The sequence below is a fragment of the Labrus mixtus genome, chromosome 10 (assembly GCF_963584025.1).
Source record: "Labrus mixtus chromosome 10, fLabMix1.1, whole genome shotgun sequence".
Lineage (NCBI taxonomy): Eukaryota > Metazoa > Chordata > Actinopteri > Labriformes > Labridae > Labrus > Labrus mixtus.
Window position 1 is genome coordinate 16921922 of NC_083621.1, and position 17451 is coordinate 16939372.

The 17451-nt window shown below is 40.2% G+C and overlaps 1 protein-coding gene across 4 annotated transcripts in view; it reads right to left on the reverse strand.

Annotated features, from left to right (window-relative positions):
• htr4 (5-hydroxytryptamine receptor 4) overlaps positions 1–17451 on the reverse strand; it is a 161665-nt gene that overhangs the window by 88102 nt on the left and 56112 nt on the right. The window lies entirely within an intron of this gene.

The window sequence follows — 17451 nt, forward strand, 5'->3', positions numbered from 1 at the left end:
TTCTATAAAATTTGTTTTTAGGGGGAAAAAAAAGAGAAAAATGAGGCTGTAAGATTGACCTGCATAGTAAATGAAGGCCTTTATTGGCAATTCAAGTCTATCGGCCTTGCCACATGCAGCAATATTGGGGGGGGGGGGTCTTCTCTCGATCCTGGAAACTGCAAATCTGATTAGAGGTCAACACCACAACTCCACAATTATTATGCAAAATTACATTAACGTTGATAATGCTAATTCACTGCGAAGCCCTGCACGCTGCCGCAGTGATTGAACTAAGTTTTATTAAAGTCCACGAGCAGTAACTTTACTCTCCCCTCCAGCAGTAAAGAGGTGGAGGAATGAATAAATTTGCTCTGCGGTCAGTCCAGTGGTGGACAGGGTGCGGCTGCCGAAGACCTATCAGCAGGTGATTCATGTAGCGACAGTATTTAGGAGGCTAAGAGAGCCTTTTTATTGCACTGTTGGTTGGATTTAATGTGCCTGTCCTTTTAATCCTGTGGTGTCGATATACAGGTGAATTTATTTCTAGTTATTGTGCTGCAGGCTGTAAATGTTCCTGTAAATCCTGCTGCATGCAGGTGAATGAATGTCTTAGTTAATACAGCATTGGTATGAATCCAAAAGGGAGGTGCCGTCTTACCTGCACTGCTGGGGGAAAATAGTTTGTGCAATACAAAATCCTAGCAGATACTGTTCGATGTCAGACAACACAACACTGACTGGTTAGGAAACGTGTCGGATTTATAATTGTCACAGGTAATGTAGCAGTGAAATTTCTAAGCTGACACACAAAATCTTGTACAGATTCATTGATCACACCACAGCTCTGCAACTTCTTAACCTCGTTGAAATGAAACTCAACTTCTTTGAAACAAAAGCAACATTTACACTTTCTCTACTGTCATCTGCGATGTAACAACAAAACTTTCTTGCAGTGATTTTCAAAAAGTAGATCATTTTTCAAGGACTTTTTTGATAGGACACCTCTTTGTTCAGTGTGAACAAAAATTGCAAAGGTCATCGTTCTTCTTATTGAGGATTTAGAAAAATAAAAGTTAACAAGGCCAGGTGCGATTTGCTAATTCACCAATCACCACGGGGAGTATGATATATATTATGGCATGAATCTGCAGACTCTGCAGTTTCGATCCTCTACATATAACCTTGGCACGGCCTCAACAAAACGTCTCAAGGAAGTAGCCAACATGAGTTAAGAATCAAAGCTCTCAGAGGGAGTTTTTGTGGTTCAAAAGCACTCTGAAAGTGACTTGTTTAATCTCAGATTTGTTTGACATTGGTAGTGCATTACAGTAATCCCTCTGAGGCTTGTAGGCTCTCGTACCTGAAGGATTGACAGGGAGTGAGGAGGCACAGAGACACACCTTTTCTAACAGCAGGAGTGAGAATGTGCCCAGAAAATAATTTCAACTTTTCCTCCTGCATGTCTCCATAAAATCACAAGCACATTGGCAATTAATGTGCGGTTTATTTAATTTACTTTCTGTCCAAATCATCTGTAATATTCTAATACACGGCTTTATGTATGATTCACTTCTCTGGTCAGGTGGTGTACACACGGTCCCTATCTGCCAAATTATTTTACTCACACTGTGCAAGGTTCAAAGGAAAAGTGATAGTGCGCAAAATGAGGCTTGTTCTTTGATCAGTGGTGCCAACTCTCTAATCAGATCAAATGGGAACTCTGACAGCTTCTCAACATGAGCATCCATACCCAAAAAAAAAATGTAGAAAGGCCTCAGTAGCACCACTAATCTTCTTTCATGTGGAATTTGTCGGCTACACAGTCGGCCCTTTCCCCCAAATGAGACATTGATATGCATGTTATTGTTGTAACTCCCTTTAACAAAGCAGCAGGAGTGTCCTTCAGCATACAAATGTCCTCTTTTGAACTACAGTATCCCCTGCTTTTGGATCTGAAAGCGCAAACATAAAAGAGTATCTATATCTTAAAGTTCTACAAAAACACTCACTGATCATTAGTTGCCTGTCAGCTTCAGTTTTCAAAGATGCTGGCATCTGCTTCCTGACTCTCAAAGAACAATTACGCTGAGCACCCAGCTGTCCAGTGTTAAAGGTTCTGTTAAAAAAAGATTGATTACGCTCCGCACTCTTACTCAGCAACAACTTTGTTCCCTGGGAGCTGCAGAGTACAACAACTGTTCTCTATTGATGCTCAAATGCACTTCAGCCATTTTGACATTCACACTACTACACATTTCAGGTAGGCTTCCCCTGAAATCTTCCTGATTTGGTTTTTTATACATGCACCTTACAATGGGAGACTTTCCCTGTAAGACTGGAAATGGGGGGTGGGGGGTTTCAGAGGCATGACATGATATCAAAAGAACGCAGAAATGAGGGATGTAGCACCAGAGTCTGGCACTATGATGGTTATGCAGCCGTCAGCTTTAGGTCTGCCTCGGCTCCATGTTTTTGTCCATTATGTTGCCCAAATGTTTTTTTTCCGGTCATCCCAACATGGTGAGCGCCATCATTGGGCTTTAAAAGTCTACTTCAGAAATCGATGGGTAAAGACATTGAGACTTTGTCCATGTTTTATACAGGTTATGTACATCGGCTCACCCGACTTCACAATTTACTAGGGGGCTATGAGAAGAAATTCCAGGTAAAATTGGGTAAAAATGTTGGCTGTTTGCATTCACACGTGCACATTTTGTTTAATTTTGAAAGCACTATGTGAGACACTGTTGAACAACAGGAAAATGTTATGCTTGTAGTCTTAGTGATGTCACCCACTGGTTGTTTGTAATTAGTTGAATTGAAACTGGTTTGTAATTAATGGTTGATTTGAAAGTGTTACGAGATCCACTGCCGACTCACAGATATGACTTTGAAAACTTCCAACCACAGCCCGACTCTTCTCAACATCTGGCAGGCATTGCCTTCGTGATTTGACCGTTAAATAAAATCTTCTTTTTATTTAAAAAACTGAGGTTAATTTGGTTGAAAAGTCTATTGTTTTCCACTCTTTATCGCTGACCCTATCCAAAGGTGGGGCATAAAGCCTGTTGTGATTGAAAAAAGTTCATAACCATTCAAATTGTATTATAAACAAAATTTTTTAGCAGGTTCTCCTCAACTCCTATTCTTAAGCCTAGCATAGTGGTTAGTGTGCGCGCCCAATGTATGGCGGTATAGATCTCCAAGCAGGTGGCTCGGGTTCAAATTCATGAGGCTCCTTTGTCGCATGTGATTCTTCACTCTCTCTCTCCCTGATTTCCAACTCTATCCACTGTCCTATCTCTAAAATAAAGGCATAAAAAGCGAATAAAGACATCTTTAAAAACACATCTGTGCAGAAATATTGCTCTGCAGGTCCCTGTATATTTTTTGTTTGCAGACAAACAACATCGGCCCATAACTTCTGAGAGCTGAGCCAGACGTGCATAAAAACAGACAGCAGTGTGCTTGGCCTGGTATGTTCTCCCAATCTTCTCCTTACAAATGACTTCTTCTTTGCATAGCAACCATGTGTTCAAAATTAACTTTCCAGATGTATAAAGAACTCCTGCACACTGCCACTTACACTTAAATTCTACTTTATATAACTGTGAGCATGTGGAGGAACCAGCAAACGAGATTATGCAGAAGCTAAAAGCCAGAGGTAAAGGTAGAGAAGACGGACTGAAACTGGAGACTTTGTCGACATTTGACACAGACGAACTTTGACCTGCAGCTAATCTGAACTTCTGGTGAGCAATCAGCGAGCAGCAGCTTCAATTAGAAGTTCAGAGACAGATGGGGAGTGACTGGGGGGAAAAACATCCTCCAGACATTAGCTAGCTCCAATATATCTCTGGATCATTATGGCCACGTGAATGCAGAAAAAAATCTTTCTAAACCAATTTGAAATAGTTTAAAGAAAATTCCTCAGCTGTGTCAGGCGACGGAAAAAAGACAGATCAACTTTGCTGGCTCAGAATAGCCTCTATATCAGGGCTTTTGCAGCTATTCTGTAGCATGCCTTTAGCCTTTTGAGTGGCTCCGTATCAGGTGTCAGCTCTGAATGAGCTGCTGAAGTGCTGCTGATTGGATCTAAAGAGAAGGAGATTTTTTTTTTCCCCAGCCCTGATGACTGGCAGCCCGCCGGAGCCTCGGTGGTCTGCGCAGCCCTCCTGAAAGACTTGATGCTGCAGGCGGAGAGCTCACCGTGTGAGGCAGAGTGAGAAATCACAGGTCCGCCAGCACACTCGAGTCATTCTGCAGGAGCCATTGAGTCAGCTGAGGTTAGATGATTGCACAGACATGACCCTCTTTATGGTGTTAGCTCTGCCTCCACAAAAAATATGGTCAATGGTGAAAATGTGCGCAATTGCATCCAAGTTTAAAGCTAAAAAGTACATGGACTGCAGCTAATATGGTCTAGTAAATTATCTTTTCTGAACATTTACTAATTTACTCATTTGCTTTCTCTATTAATTGATGTGTGAACTTCTTTAGATGCAGACAGTTCAGGACCCAGGGATAAAAAAAGGGTACTGCAGGGCGCTGACAAAAAGGACAAGTTTTGAAAAAACTTATATTACAAAGTGGGAAAAGTAGAAGATTACTTAATCGAGGGTGCAGAATAGATCTTTACAACAAGAGGTGAGAATTTTAAAGAAGGTGGGATTAGTTGTCCATTATTTTTGGACCGTTTAAGGGAGGAGTAGGATGGATGATCAGTGATTTTCTAGATTGAGGACCTTTTTTTTTTTTTTTTACCAAAATCAATCCCAGAGAGTGACACTTCCCTCCCCCTCCTATTCAGTGGATAGAGAAGCAAATGTAACTTAACTTAACTTTCATTTGGAATCAAATTTGGTTCCCTGTGAGAAAGGCATGAATAGTTTGACCTATCATTCAACTCTGACTTCCACCAAAGTACACAATGTTGGGGCCACAAGTTTAGCTTCGTTGGTCCAGCAGGCATCCTGTGTACAGAGGTCACAGGTGTGACTCACGATTCTGACGCTGTTTGGTGAATGTTATCCCTCACTCTCTCTCCCTCCACACTTCCCGTCTCTCTACATCTGTCCAGTCTAAAAAAGGCCAAAGAGCCCAATTATCTTAAAGTACATGATACTGGTCTTGCTACTAGATTGACCAACTTCCTGTATGCCTGAGCATCTACTGTACCATGTATGGGTCTAAATCTGTTAACAATTAGTTGGTTTATTGGAACTTTAAAGCACATTTTGTCAATAGAAACAAACACTAATTATTAACAGCATGAAATTATTTTTGAAATCAAAATTGCTTGTTGCAAAAAAGCAATAGTTTTTTCCAAATTCCTGCACTGACGTAAACTTGCCAACCCGAATGACCTGAACTCACACAGTCCCATACTCTTTATCTTCCATCATCATCATCATGTTTTCCCTCCTGCTGCTCACCCAAACATGGGGTCATTAGGCCCCCGTCTGTGGGTAAACATCATATCAACAAGGAGGACCTCCAACTTTACATTGTCTCCGAAAAAAAACAGTTCAAGCTGGTGCTGAAGGCCTCAGTTGGAATCCCTAATTACAAACAATAGCTGTCTGGACACTGACGTTCCCTCTCAGCAGGCAAAGACAAGCGTGCTATTATGCCGAGCGGCACCAGAGGCAATGGGTGCTGTCCAAAGTCTCATCGAACGCTGCTTCTCAGCATCACAAACAGGGAAAAATGTGTCAGAACAGAGCGCCGGGTCATGACAGATTCCCCCCCGCTGTCTGGAACCGAGACAGAGAGAAACAGAGGCCAAAAAGAGAGGATAATTACGGCTGAAAGCTCGGGAGTGAAACTAAATTATGAAAGCAGGTGGTTCACTCAGCTGGAAAATTTTCACAACGGACGATAAATCAGTGAATTAGAGTAAGCTGCTTTATTGATGAGATTTTTTATTTAGTGGGAATGTGCAGAAATTAGCATTATCCCCACAGGCATGCTAAGGAGGCGTCTCTGTAATTTATTCTTATTTTTAGATCAACAGCTAAGTTAGTCATATTGATTTCACACCTTCGTAACTTCAGTAAAAGTTTCAGCACACCGTATGCGCTCTGAAAACCTCACATTTTGGAAATCCGTGCATATTTTTCTGACAAAGACCTAAAAATAAACCATCAGGGGATGCCAGCATGGAAATTGTTTAGCATCACACCTGAATGTAATCTTTTAAAATAAACTTTCAACCAAAAATTCCTCCCAGCTCCAGGGTCAATAAATTAAACATCACTTAAAGACTTTTAGTTTCAAATTGGCAATTGAACTCCTTTGTAGATGTATAAAAAAGCCAATCAACTTTTGACATTCTGTTTGAGTCTCAGTAAACGTGTCCACTTGTTAACTGTTGCTCTGTGATTTGCTCTAACACCCGAGTTCCATTTTCCAGTCCCAGGAGCTTATTTTTCTTTCAACGACGAGAGCTCTTTACAGCAGCTGCTGTGGCTGAGCTTCACCTCTGAATGACAGGTTTCTGTTTCTGCACGGAGCCGACGGGTTGACCGGGAGTTTTGTTCCAATTACACTCTGTTATCTTTACCTCGAGTAGAGAAAATTAGGTTTAAAGCGTCAAGTAACACAAGAGAGAAGCAGAAATAAAAGTGTGAAACAGAATCTGGTTTGAAAGTGTTGGAGAGCGAGCGAGCTGGAAAGAACATTTTAGTGTTTGTGACAGGTTGAGGATATGTAATTTAAACCAGGCTTTTCTGGTTCATAGTGTGATGAAGACTGTAAGTGACAGTTTGTCTGGTGTGAAAGGGAACAAATTGCTTTATTAAGCTTTTATTTGCCTGATGGTCATTTGCACTGGAAAAGATATAAAACCTTTTGGCTTCACAGTTTTGGTATTATTTGGTATTTATAATGTCGTCCATGACGTACTCATTTGTTCTTGTTTCATTGTATGCATGCTGTTGTTGTTGTTGTTTTTTGTTGTTGATGTAAAGCACTTTGTGACATTTGTCTGTGAAACGTGCTATAAATAAACTTTACTTCCTTACTTACTTATTATTACCTACTTGAAGGAGGTTATGTTACTGATAGTATTTCTCCGTCAGCAGGTCAAACAGTGCAAACAGCGCTGTGTGTGTGTGCATGTCTGACTGTGTGTCTGTGGAGCTCCCACTGTGCTATGCTTACCCAACAGCAAACGCAATGTCAATTCACAGACTGGGACACCAATATTACACCATTGAAAATCAATCGATATAATCGATGCAGAATCATTCCCAAAGCAAAATGAATCAGAAAATAAAAGCTCAGATAACCTGACCTGACATTTACCAGCATTCATTAACAGGATGTTTTTGGGTTGCAAAGAGCATTTATTCAAGCAGAGCAGTCATCTGATTGTTTACTCTGCTAAATGATCCACATTTAATCCTGCTCTGTGCACCGATCATTATCACTGTAAATGTCAAGTTTGTGTAACTCCCTCAACGTCCCGGCAGACCACAACTTAACTTTGTTTGTTGTCCAAAAAATAAAAATAAACCCTGATCAGTCAGGTCCTGGAGTGTATGACTGTGTATGCAACTTCCAGGTCACTTCAAACCATCAACTTTCCAAAACACAAGTTCATCATTTTCTCTTCCAAAACTATGTTGATACTGCTTGTGCAAATGCAATGTTGTTGTCAGAGAATATAGTTGAATTTTAAGAAAACATTGCGACACCAAAATAAGTCACAAAGTAGACAGAATCTGACAAAATCTGCAGAGACCTCCTAAAAAAAAGGAAACACCACCTGCACACAATGAACTGCAAAACAAGAGATGCAATCACTATCATCAAGATGCCACAATTGCAATCAGACACACACACACACACACACACACACACACACACACACACACAGTCTTACAGGATAGATTCAGACTCCTCAAGCTTACTTAAACATGCAGCCTTATGCAGAACCATTTGCATATCAATCAGATCCCATTCACTCGCTCTATTTTGGGTTTTCTCTTGATGATGCAGCATCAGCTCTTCTAACAATCATCCCTCACACACAAACACAAACACACATCGAACTCAGCTGCAAACTGTGTTATGAACAGCTACTGTGATGGTCAAAGTTGAACTTCAGGCTTCATGCATTGAAGCTTTTTTCTTTTCTTTTTTTTTTTGGTTTATTTTGGTGTTTTCGTGTGTTTACTGTCAAGATAGGTCATTGGATAGGGTCAGAAACCAGGGAGAGAGAGAGTGGGGAATCATGAGGGAAAGGAGCAACAGGTCGGATTCAAACCCTGGGCCGTCCGCCTGGAGGACTACACAGAGTGAAAAGTCCAATCAGGTTGGAACTAACTGCTGTAATAAGTTCTGGAATTACAACATGGTTTTGTTTTTGGCTTGTATTATTTCTGCTACCAAAATGCAGACTTCCTGTTTCCTGATTGAGAAATGAACTGACGGTTTTTAATAGCTGAGCACAATCAGGCCATCAAAACTCCTGAGATGAGCGTAAAGTGACAACCCTGTCTTCCTGTACGGGACGGTTAATGATGTGTGACCAATGGTGTAGGAGGGTGAGGACGATAAATGTCCACTAACTGTCCTGACACTGAATGCACCAGAGAGTGTTTGGAATAGAAACGGACCTCCGAGTCATGTTTTGTATGTCAGTGTGACTTTCGTCTTGTGACAGGAGTCGCTGAAAGATGTCCAGCTCGTGTGGTTCGGTAAAGTAAGGATGAAAATACATAGTTTACTTAATGTGTGCTTTTTAACATTCATGAGGCCAAAAACACAACTGAAGCAAAGTTTAAAGGAAAGTCAAACTGAATCTAGAGTTTCTTTACTGTGATATTTTTTTTGGATTTCTCAGACATCATTTCTCCGATTCAGACCAAAAAAGTCCCACAGAAAGTATAGTGCTACAAAAGCTATTGTAGCTAAATGGACCGGAATACAGTCTGGAGAAAACAAACTTGCTACCTGCTGTCTGAATTGTCTCGAATCTAAGACTTTTTTGTCAATCTAAAAAGTGGGCTGTGTCCTATTCACTGCTGTGACCAATATGCCAAAAAATGCTTAGGTATGTGCCACAAGCATGCATTGCACGCAACCTGACGCTATTGAAATGAACATTTGGCCCCATTGTGTATTGCCAGCAGCCACTCATTCATAACCCTGCATTTAAAGACAACCATGCCAAATCCTAATAAGTAAAGTAATTGTGGAGTTCTGGTTTGATTGAAAAGAATCCTAAATCAAAGACAACAAGTGACCAGCGGAGGTGGGCAGAGTGACTCTCGGGCTGTGGGTCTGTTTCTCACAACTTTCAACGTTACTGTAGGCTGAGAACTCATACTGTACCGGTAGCTAGCAGGATTGAAAAATGCACATGGCGAAAAAACAGATGGTGCTAGACAGCTGCACAGATACTGCACAGTCATCCCAGGGAGGGAGACAGTTAAAAACCCTTTTAACCCTCAGAGAGACCCCCAAAATAGCCCAAAGTATTATTTACCCGTGAGACTTAAATTATGGATTTTACGGTACTTAAAGCAAAACCCTGTGGAATGTGTATCGTAAACTTGTGCATCAAGAGCTCCACTTTTATGTCATGTTTCAATATTAGAACTTCATCACATCAAATTGTAAGTAAGTAGTGGAAGCAAATGTGTGTGATAATTATCTTAGAGTCGATTGCTCAGCTGGGGGTTAATGTAAAAACAACTTAAATCCTCAAAAAGCCTGTTAGAAGCTTAAAAAACAACAACAATGAGAAAGCCTGGGTTTACCATGTAATAAAACCGTATCCCCGGATCTAATCCTATCTATTTAATTGATCTCTAATTAACCCACTTGGCCCTTGAAGCTGTGAAAACAACTGTAATTGACACACAAACTAGACTGGAGGAAGCCATGCTGTGACTTCTATAAATACTGCTCGCTCAAAGAGGTCAGCAAAGGCCACAGATGACTTAATGTACCCTTAAAAACATACAAAATAATGAGGCTCAGGCTGTTTCCCCCCCCCCCCCCCCCCCCCTCCACACCGTGTCCCACCCTTCATCTCTGCCTTGCCGTCTGTGATTTCAGAGCAGGTGAAAACAAAATATGCGTGAGTCTTCCTATCTAGAAGGAAGAAGCTAATTACTCGTTTCACCAGAATCGTCTCTAATTCCTCGTATGATTCAGATTGAAATTAGTGTCAGAGCAGCGTGAGGCATCAAACAAGCGTTTGTGTTAATTTGGAGCAAGAAGAGCTGCGAGTCATTTCACTCTAATTGTCTTCATAACAATTTCCCAGAGGCACAAGGCGTGATCCTGTGAGCTTCCCACACGTACAAAAACACACAGGAACACACATCTGTAAGTTAAAGAAACATGCTACAGGCCACTAACTATGAGCTCAAACTACTTTAACTGCATAACATCAGCTTCTCCGGTAGTTCAGTTTCCGCTCCAGTCATCAGTCATTTATTGGCCTCATCCTGATGTTGGCTTTACCCCTAATGCAACAGGGGAAATCTGGAAATTGGTTTCACATGGGGGGGCCAAGATGGACTGCTTGACCCAACACACCACCCGATCCTCATTTTCACCCACAGCTGGATTACACAGACATAAAGGCTTCAATTGTTAAATAACTGCCAACTTTGAAAGTAACGATTCACATATCTTTGCATGATAATCATGATTTTTTTAAATCAAAATCCAAATTCAAGTTCAATGGGCATTTTGTCTAGGCAGCTCAATTTCAAACCAACTGGCGGCCCTTGATGAGTCAGAAGTGTCTGCTTCCTACGAGTCATCACACGTGTTCAGTGTTCATGCTTTGCCAACTTCATTGCAGAAGAAACGCTCCCACTGAGTCAAAGTCGCAGGGGAAATTATGTCAAATTACATCAAATAAACAAGTGTGAGAGAGTCCACAGCCATGATAATTGCTCTGTGCGGCTGTTCTTGGATGTTAAATCGCCTTGAGTTAGAATGTCAGAATGGTAACGGCCAAGATGTTATAGCCCAAAACTCACCAAAACAACACCAAGGCACCAAAGTGTTGTGTCTTCATGCGATGCTTTTGGCCAGGCAAAGAAATTTGCACATGGGCATGACAACAAGTCTTTAGACAAATGCCAGATACTTGTCGTGTTCTTCCTTTGCATAAGGATATCATTTTCATACCAGCAGGTGGCGATACTTATGTTGTCATCCAAAAAGAGAAGAAGACCTTTGACTGCCTTCAGATATTATGACTTCTTTACCATTTTCCCACCTCTCTTATCTGCAGAGTCCAAAACGAGTACAACAGCTTCTCAATGGCTGTAATTTTGTATTTATTTGTAACGCTGTATCATGTGTGACATCACAAAGGTCAGTAACCCCTCCCCTAGGTGGGTGACACTCCCACAGCTAGAAAGAATTGAGTTTCAAACATGCAATTAAAAATGTGATATGTCTCTATTAAATACTGAAATTCAGCAATTAATCAGGATTTAAAAAATATATATATCATGACACTTTTAGAGTGGTGTAAAAAACGCAACAAAATGAGCTGAATCCAGAGCGAGAGAGAGAAGAGGAGGTGGAGGAGAGGTATCTACACACTTTGTCTAGACCTCACCTTGGTGGGAATGACCCCCATTAATCCATCATTCTCTGTCATTACATTTGCACAGACAGGCCCTCAAATTTTCACTTTAGGCAGAAAGTATTAAGGTCAAACTGGTGTTAACATTCTCCTTTCCAGATATAGCGCTCAGACCTTCTGCCCAAACTGACTGTTACTGACTTTGGACCTAGTACAATACCCTCATCATCAGTTTTGAAACTTTATCTATTGTTTTTATTATTCAAATGTCCCTGGGTGGTTAATAACACACTCGTTAGTAGTAAAACACAATTAGAAAACATACATACAAACAGCAACTTTGATTCAGATTCACTCCGGCTGCTCCTCCTTACCTGCTGTCTTTGTTCAAGCGTGAAATGTACTGTGTCAGAGGGAAAAAATAACATTTCACACATTCACACATCCACACCAAACACATACATACAAATGCAAGAAAGAGTCTTGGAGTTTAATCCTTAGTTAATTCACTGCATGATTTTAATTGTATTGCATTAAAAAAATAAAAATAAAAACTCTCCTGCAGGTTTTCCACCAGCTGGACTTCTGCAGAGATCTGCAGAATCGACATGGAGCGTGAGCAAAGTACACAAATAAATACCCACTGATTTTTTTTTTTTTTTTAAATCAAACACTTGTGAAGGTTTAAGATTGAAGATTAAGATTGTCGTCTTTCCTTGAGGTTCTTTAGGTCGTTGTTTTGCAATGTTGACATGATCTGTTCTTTGGATTAAAAAGTCTCAAGTTTAATGCATAAGCAAAGCACACATGATGTTTTTCTTTTATGTTCTGTTCCAATATGTGTGATTTCTCCAAGTTAGGATAACACTTGGCTTCTCTCTCAGCAGCTGATTAGATATTTCCTGCCTGTTGCGTGGGTCCTTGTTTTCTTTCGGGCAGTCAGTGAAGAAGCTGCAGTACACAAGACTAACACGTTCTTGTAGCAGGTAAAATGTTCATCTGAGGGACTTTGTAGACTGTAGACGTCGTCAGGTAATAGCAAGAGAGAGAGTGTGTGTTTTTATGTGATACATCATGTTGATTTATGTTGTTGTGTTTCTCTTGCTGTCAGATCAAATGCACATTCATAAACATCTCTGTGAATTAAATTGTCTCATCTGAAGCAGTGAACTAATCTGTAATGTTGTTTCATGCTGAAATGAAAGCCTCCCCCACACCTTCTTGAACTGTTCCATTTATTGTCTCTATGTGATGATTCATTCAATAAGCCATTTGTTTTTGTTTGGCTGCCGTGCAAAACTTGACTCATTTATACAATGTGAATATCACTGTTTGTACAGTTGGTATCATAAGTTCATCTTTTTCTCAGTTGATGTTAAATGCTAAGAAGCCTGATTTGCATTAAAAGGAATACTTTTTTAAAAATTTATCCGAAAAAAAATAATTAATAAAGAGACATGTTTTTCTCTTTGTGGTTGGTGTATTTTAACTTTTTGACTCTGGAATTGCTTTATATTTTAAATTATTTTTGCACAACGGCTCTAAAACAAAGACATAAAACAAAGCCTTCTTGTACATTTGATGTGATTTTTAAATAATGGATAATAGAATAGAACTTGAAGCTGTAACCCAAATCTCTATGATTATGATCACTTCTTTGCTGGATGAGATGTTGAGCCAACATTTGGCAAGCTTTTAAAAAGAACAAAAACCTACTCAAGATCAAAATGGGTCAATGAAATGTGATACACCAAATGCATTTGATGCCATTTCTTTCCTTTAATCTAACCTTCAAACAAGTTGGAGATGGAGAGAACAGGTCAGAGCTGATTCAACTCGAACAACATTGCACAATACACTATACATATATATCATATATACCCATTGGATTCTGAAGTTGAATTTATAAGCCTCATATAAGGCTCATATTAACTGTTGGTCAACCTAGTGAATGATGAAGAGGTGGAGCTGAGGTGGCCTTAAGCCTCCTGACAAACACCGGCAAGGCGTCCTCCTATCAGTCTGATCAGCCACGCCCCTTATTATAAATAACTCTTATTCCTAATCAAATCTAAACGGATGAGTTATAAAAAGAAAATCAACACCCATTGTGTGCCAATAAATATACAAGTCATACCATTTTTTTTTTATCAGGGTGTGAACACAGTTATTGCTAGCCTGTAAAGACTCTTTTTTGAATAGTTGTGTATGTGACTATCAGGGCTTTTGCAGTCAGCTTCAAGTGAACACTCAAGGAACTGCAGTTTTTTGTACATCCACATTGGATTCATTTTTTTTAACAACACAAGTTGCTGATTGATTGATTGCTGAGTTAAGATTATTCACATAGATAAAAAAATAGGCTGCCATCTTTAGTGGAAACTGACTGACGAACCTCTTATGGACATCTTTTCCTTTGACAGAAAGAGATTAGTCACTAGTGACTAAAATCTACATACCATATTGGTTCTTGCACAGGACTTTGGTAAAATAGCTCAAAGGTTCAAGCAGCTGCAACACAACCCAACGTGCACTAAGATGTGAGGTCCAAATCAACACTGCTGGAAACTTTAATTTTGTGTTGTTGTTACTGATTCGAATCATCTTCATTTAAAAAAAGAAAATATAATCCTATAAATGTTAGACAGACAACTTTAGTGTAAGTATTGTAAGAAAAACTATGACCCTATGTCTTGCATCATTATCAGGGTACTCCCTAATAAGCAGCAGTATTAAATCACAGTCATGATAAATACTGATTTCTTTTTTGATTTTATTTTTGTCCTTGTGTCACTTGGTAGAGACATAAAACCAAAACCAAAAACAAGATATACCTGCACTTTCCAGCCTGCATGTTGATCTGGTCTGAGCAGAACAAACATGACAGCCGAGCAGCTTTTTACAGCTGTATTCCCTCTGTCACAATCCCCCCCCCCCCCCCCCCCCCATACATACACACAGAAACACACACCCCTCACTGCAGCTCCCACTCAGCGCCAGTCGAGCTGGCAGCGAGTCACCAGAAAGCCAAACAGATGTAGGCGAGAAACAAATCTGGAATTTGTATTGCCAAACAAAAATGCCACTCTGCTGGCTCAGAGCCTCGCTGTGAGTCGTGAGGAGAACAAACTGGTAAACTGGCACAAACAGCCGTCCTCATTCAGAGCTGAATGTTTGACTATCAATGTGCCAAGATCAAGAAAGACACTGTTTTTCATCTGTGTGAAAGGAGACACAAACATGATGTGTGAGATGTTTTGATGTACATTTAAAAAGGGGATAAATGTGTGGTTTGTGTGTGTGTGTGTGTGTGTGTGTGTGTGTGTGTGTGTGTGTGTTTGTGTGGTGAGACCGACTTTACCTTTTCAGTCTCCTTCATTACGTTTTTATTCTTTTGGCTTCAATCGCTCTAATGGATTTCCTAATGAGGCGCCACAATTATTCCCAATTCATGAATAACTGCACATAAAGTAATCAAATGAACTCTAACATTTGCATAAACTTGTATTCTTTATTGAAATCATTAATTGAAATAAAATCCCAAACTGGAGTTCCATTAAATCTGTTAATCCTGCTTACTGTTTGAACGACTTTAACGTGGGCCCAAAGAATTGTAAACACACATTTCATCCAAACAAAACTCTTCATCACTCGACCTTCATGAGCCATTTGGGTTGTTATCAGTCCATTTATTGGCCGTTACAGGCGGCCACCTCCTGCACCGATGATGTGAGAGCTCTGCAGTAACTCTCAATAAGTCGGATGAGTATGCTGTCATACTGTCAACGTAGGTAATATAAACTTCATATTCACGTTCATTTTCTGATAATTCACAACAACAAGAATTAAATTCTGACTGACAGAAAACCCATCAAATATTATTTCACCAATCTGTTCAGAGTCATTTCACACAAATCATTCTCAGGACGCCTCTTGCAATCTAATGTTTGTGCTTTAGCAGCTCGTGTTAATGTATTCGGAGGAAGGTGTCAGAAACAAAGCAGAGCACTTTGAGACTCTATAAGACCTCCGTTTCTTTCTTAAGGACACTTCAGCAGATTCTTACAAGCTGGTCCTGTGGTTGAAGGACAGCCAGCCTATTTGACATTCCTCCCTGCAGCCAATGTTAAATAGATTTTTGGAAAATGAGCCTTAATTTGGGGTCAATAAGCGGGCGGCTCTTTTCCCAAAAGAAGAGATGAAATTTGCCTTTCAGATTTGTCAGTTTATAAAACTGACACGTTCTGTCGCAAAGTGCTTTCAGGCAAAGGCCATGAGAATTTAACTTTGAGACAAATTACTGTGAGTCCTCCTGGGACCTTTGCTATAAACACAGAAATTATTATACTGTATTTCCAACATGCACCAAATCTGAAAGTTTGTATTTCTATTAACAGGAGTTTGACTTGTGAATGATTCTGATGCACACAAGATGTACGTTTTATATCAAAATTGTTCTCACATGCACAAGGCTATATCCTGACTGAGGTGCACCAAGCTTCTCTTTGTCAGGAGAGCGTCCTATGCTTCCATCTTCATCATTCAAAAGCAGACATATCCAAAGACTGGCCTGATGCTTCAGCGTGTTGTGTATTTTCAAATTCCTTTTCTGATGTGACTGATGTAATGACTTGTTTTGGGGTTTTGGGCATTGCCTGAATTGCCAGCAGCATTATTCATGCAGGAGGCACAAACATGCCTTAAAGGTAAAACATCCGGAGTGCAATATGCCCCCCCCCCCCCAAAAAAACAACAACAAAAAAAACCAAAAAAACAGGAGAAGTAATATAGTAATTTAAGATAACTTTTGGTCTACAGCAGAGCTTGTATAGCGCTTTTCTAGTCTTCTGATGACTCAAAGTGCTTGTCACTTCTACACATTCACACACTGATGGCAGAGCTACATGCTATGTAAAGTGACCATCAGTATTAACTAATCCCGTTCATACACATTTATACGCCGCCGACAAAGTAGCAGGAATAACTTGGGGTTAAGTGTCTTGCCCAAGGACACATCGGACATGTGGCTGCAGGAGCTGGGGATCGAACCCTCGACCTTCTGGTTGAGAGACCGACTCTACCACTGAGCCACAGCCGCCATCAAGACAAGTGAAAACTCAAAACTTCACATTGAAATAAGAGCTCAAAGATAAGACGTTTTCAAATAAGCTTTCTGTAGAAGAAGCTTTCAGCCTGCAGAGGAGTATGGAAGACTGACAATGAATGACTGAAAATCAAAGGATACATATAGCAGCGTCATATGATCAATGAGGAGCTGGTTTTAAATAAACTGTGGCGGCAGTCTAAAGTTTCATCACAGTTCCTGTTATTTAAGAGCAGGTGTCTGTTTTCTGAATGGAATATTTAGAGGAAACTTTACACCTATTTATCACAGCTCTTTGTATTCCGTGTACAGGCTTTTAAACAGAATGAGACTAATGTAGAAACACTTGAGTTTGTACTGCTGCAGGAAAATGTTGGGAAGCAGCTGTGTGAAATTTCAATTAAATAGTCGACTTGTTTTGACAGCTCACAGGTTCCAGCGGTGGATTTTCCCTGCTGCTCATTCTTATCTTTAACACAGACCTCATTAACATTCAACACATCCGCCCCTCAGGGATTGTACCGCCTCTCTGCTCTCTCTGCATGTAACTGATGGGATTTGGGTAGACTGAACATGTCACATTTACCTGATAATGATCAGGAAGAAGCGTCTCTGATCACGCTTTTCTGAGCATTTAAAGAAAAATAATCCCGGAATCTCAGCTCCTCTAAAACTAGAACGAACAACAGTTTAGCACTGCAATGTGCAAAGTGCAAGAAACAATTCTGGAAAGCGATTTGTTGTTTGACACATCCAATGATACCCACCACCATGCCAGGCTGACTTTCTAATTCTTGTA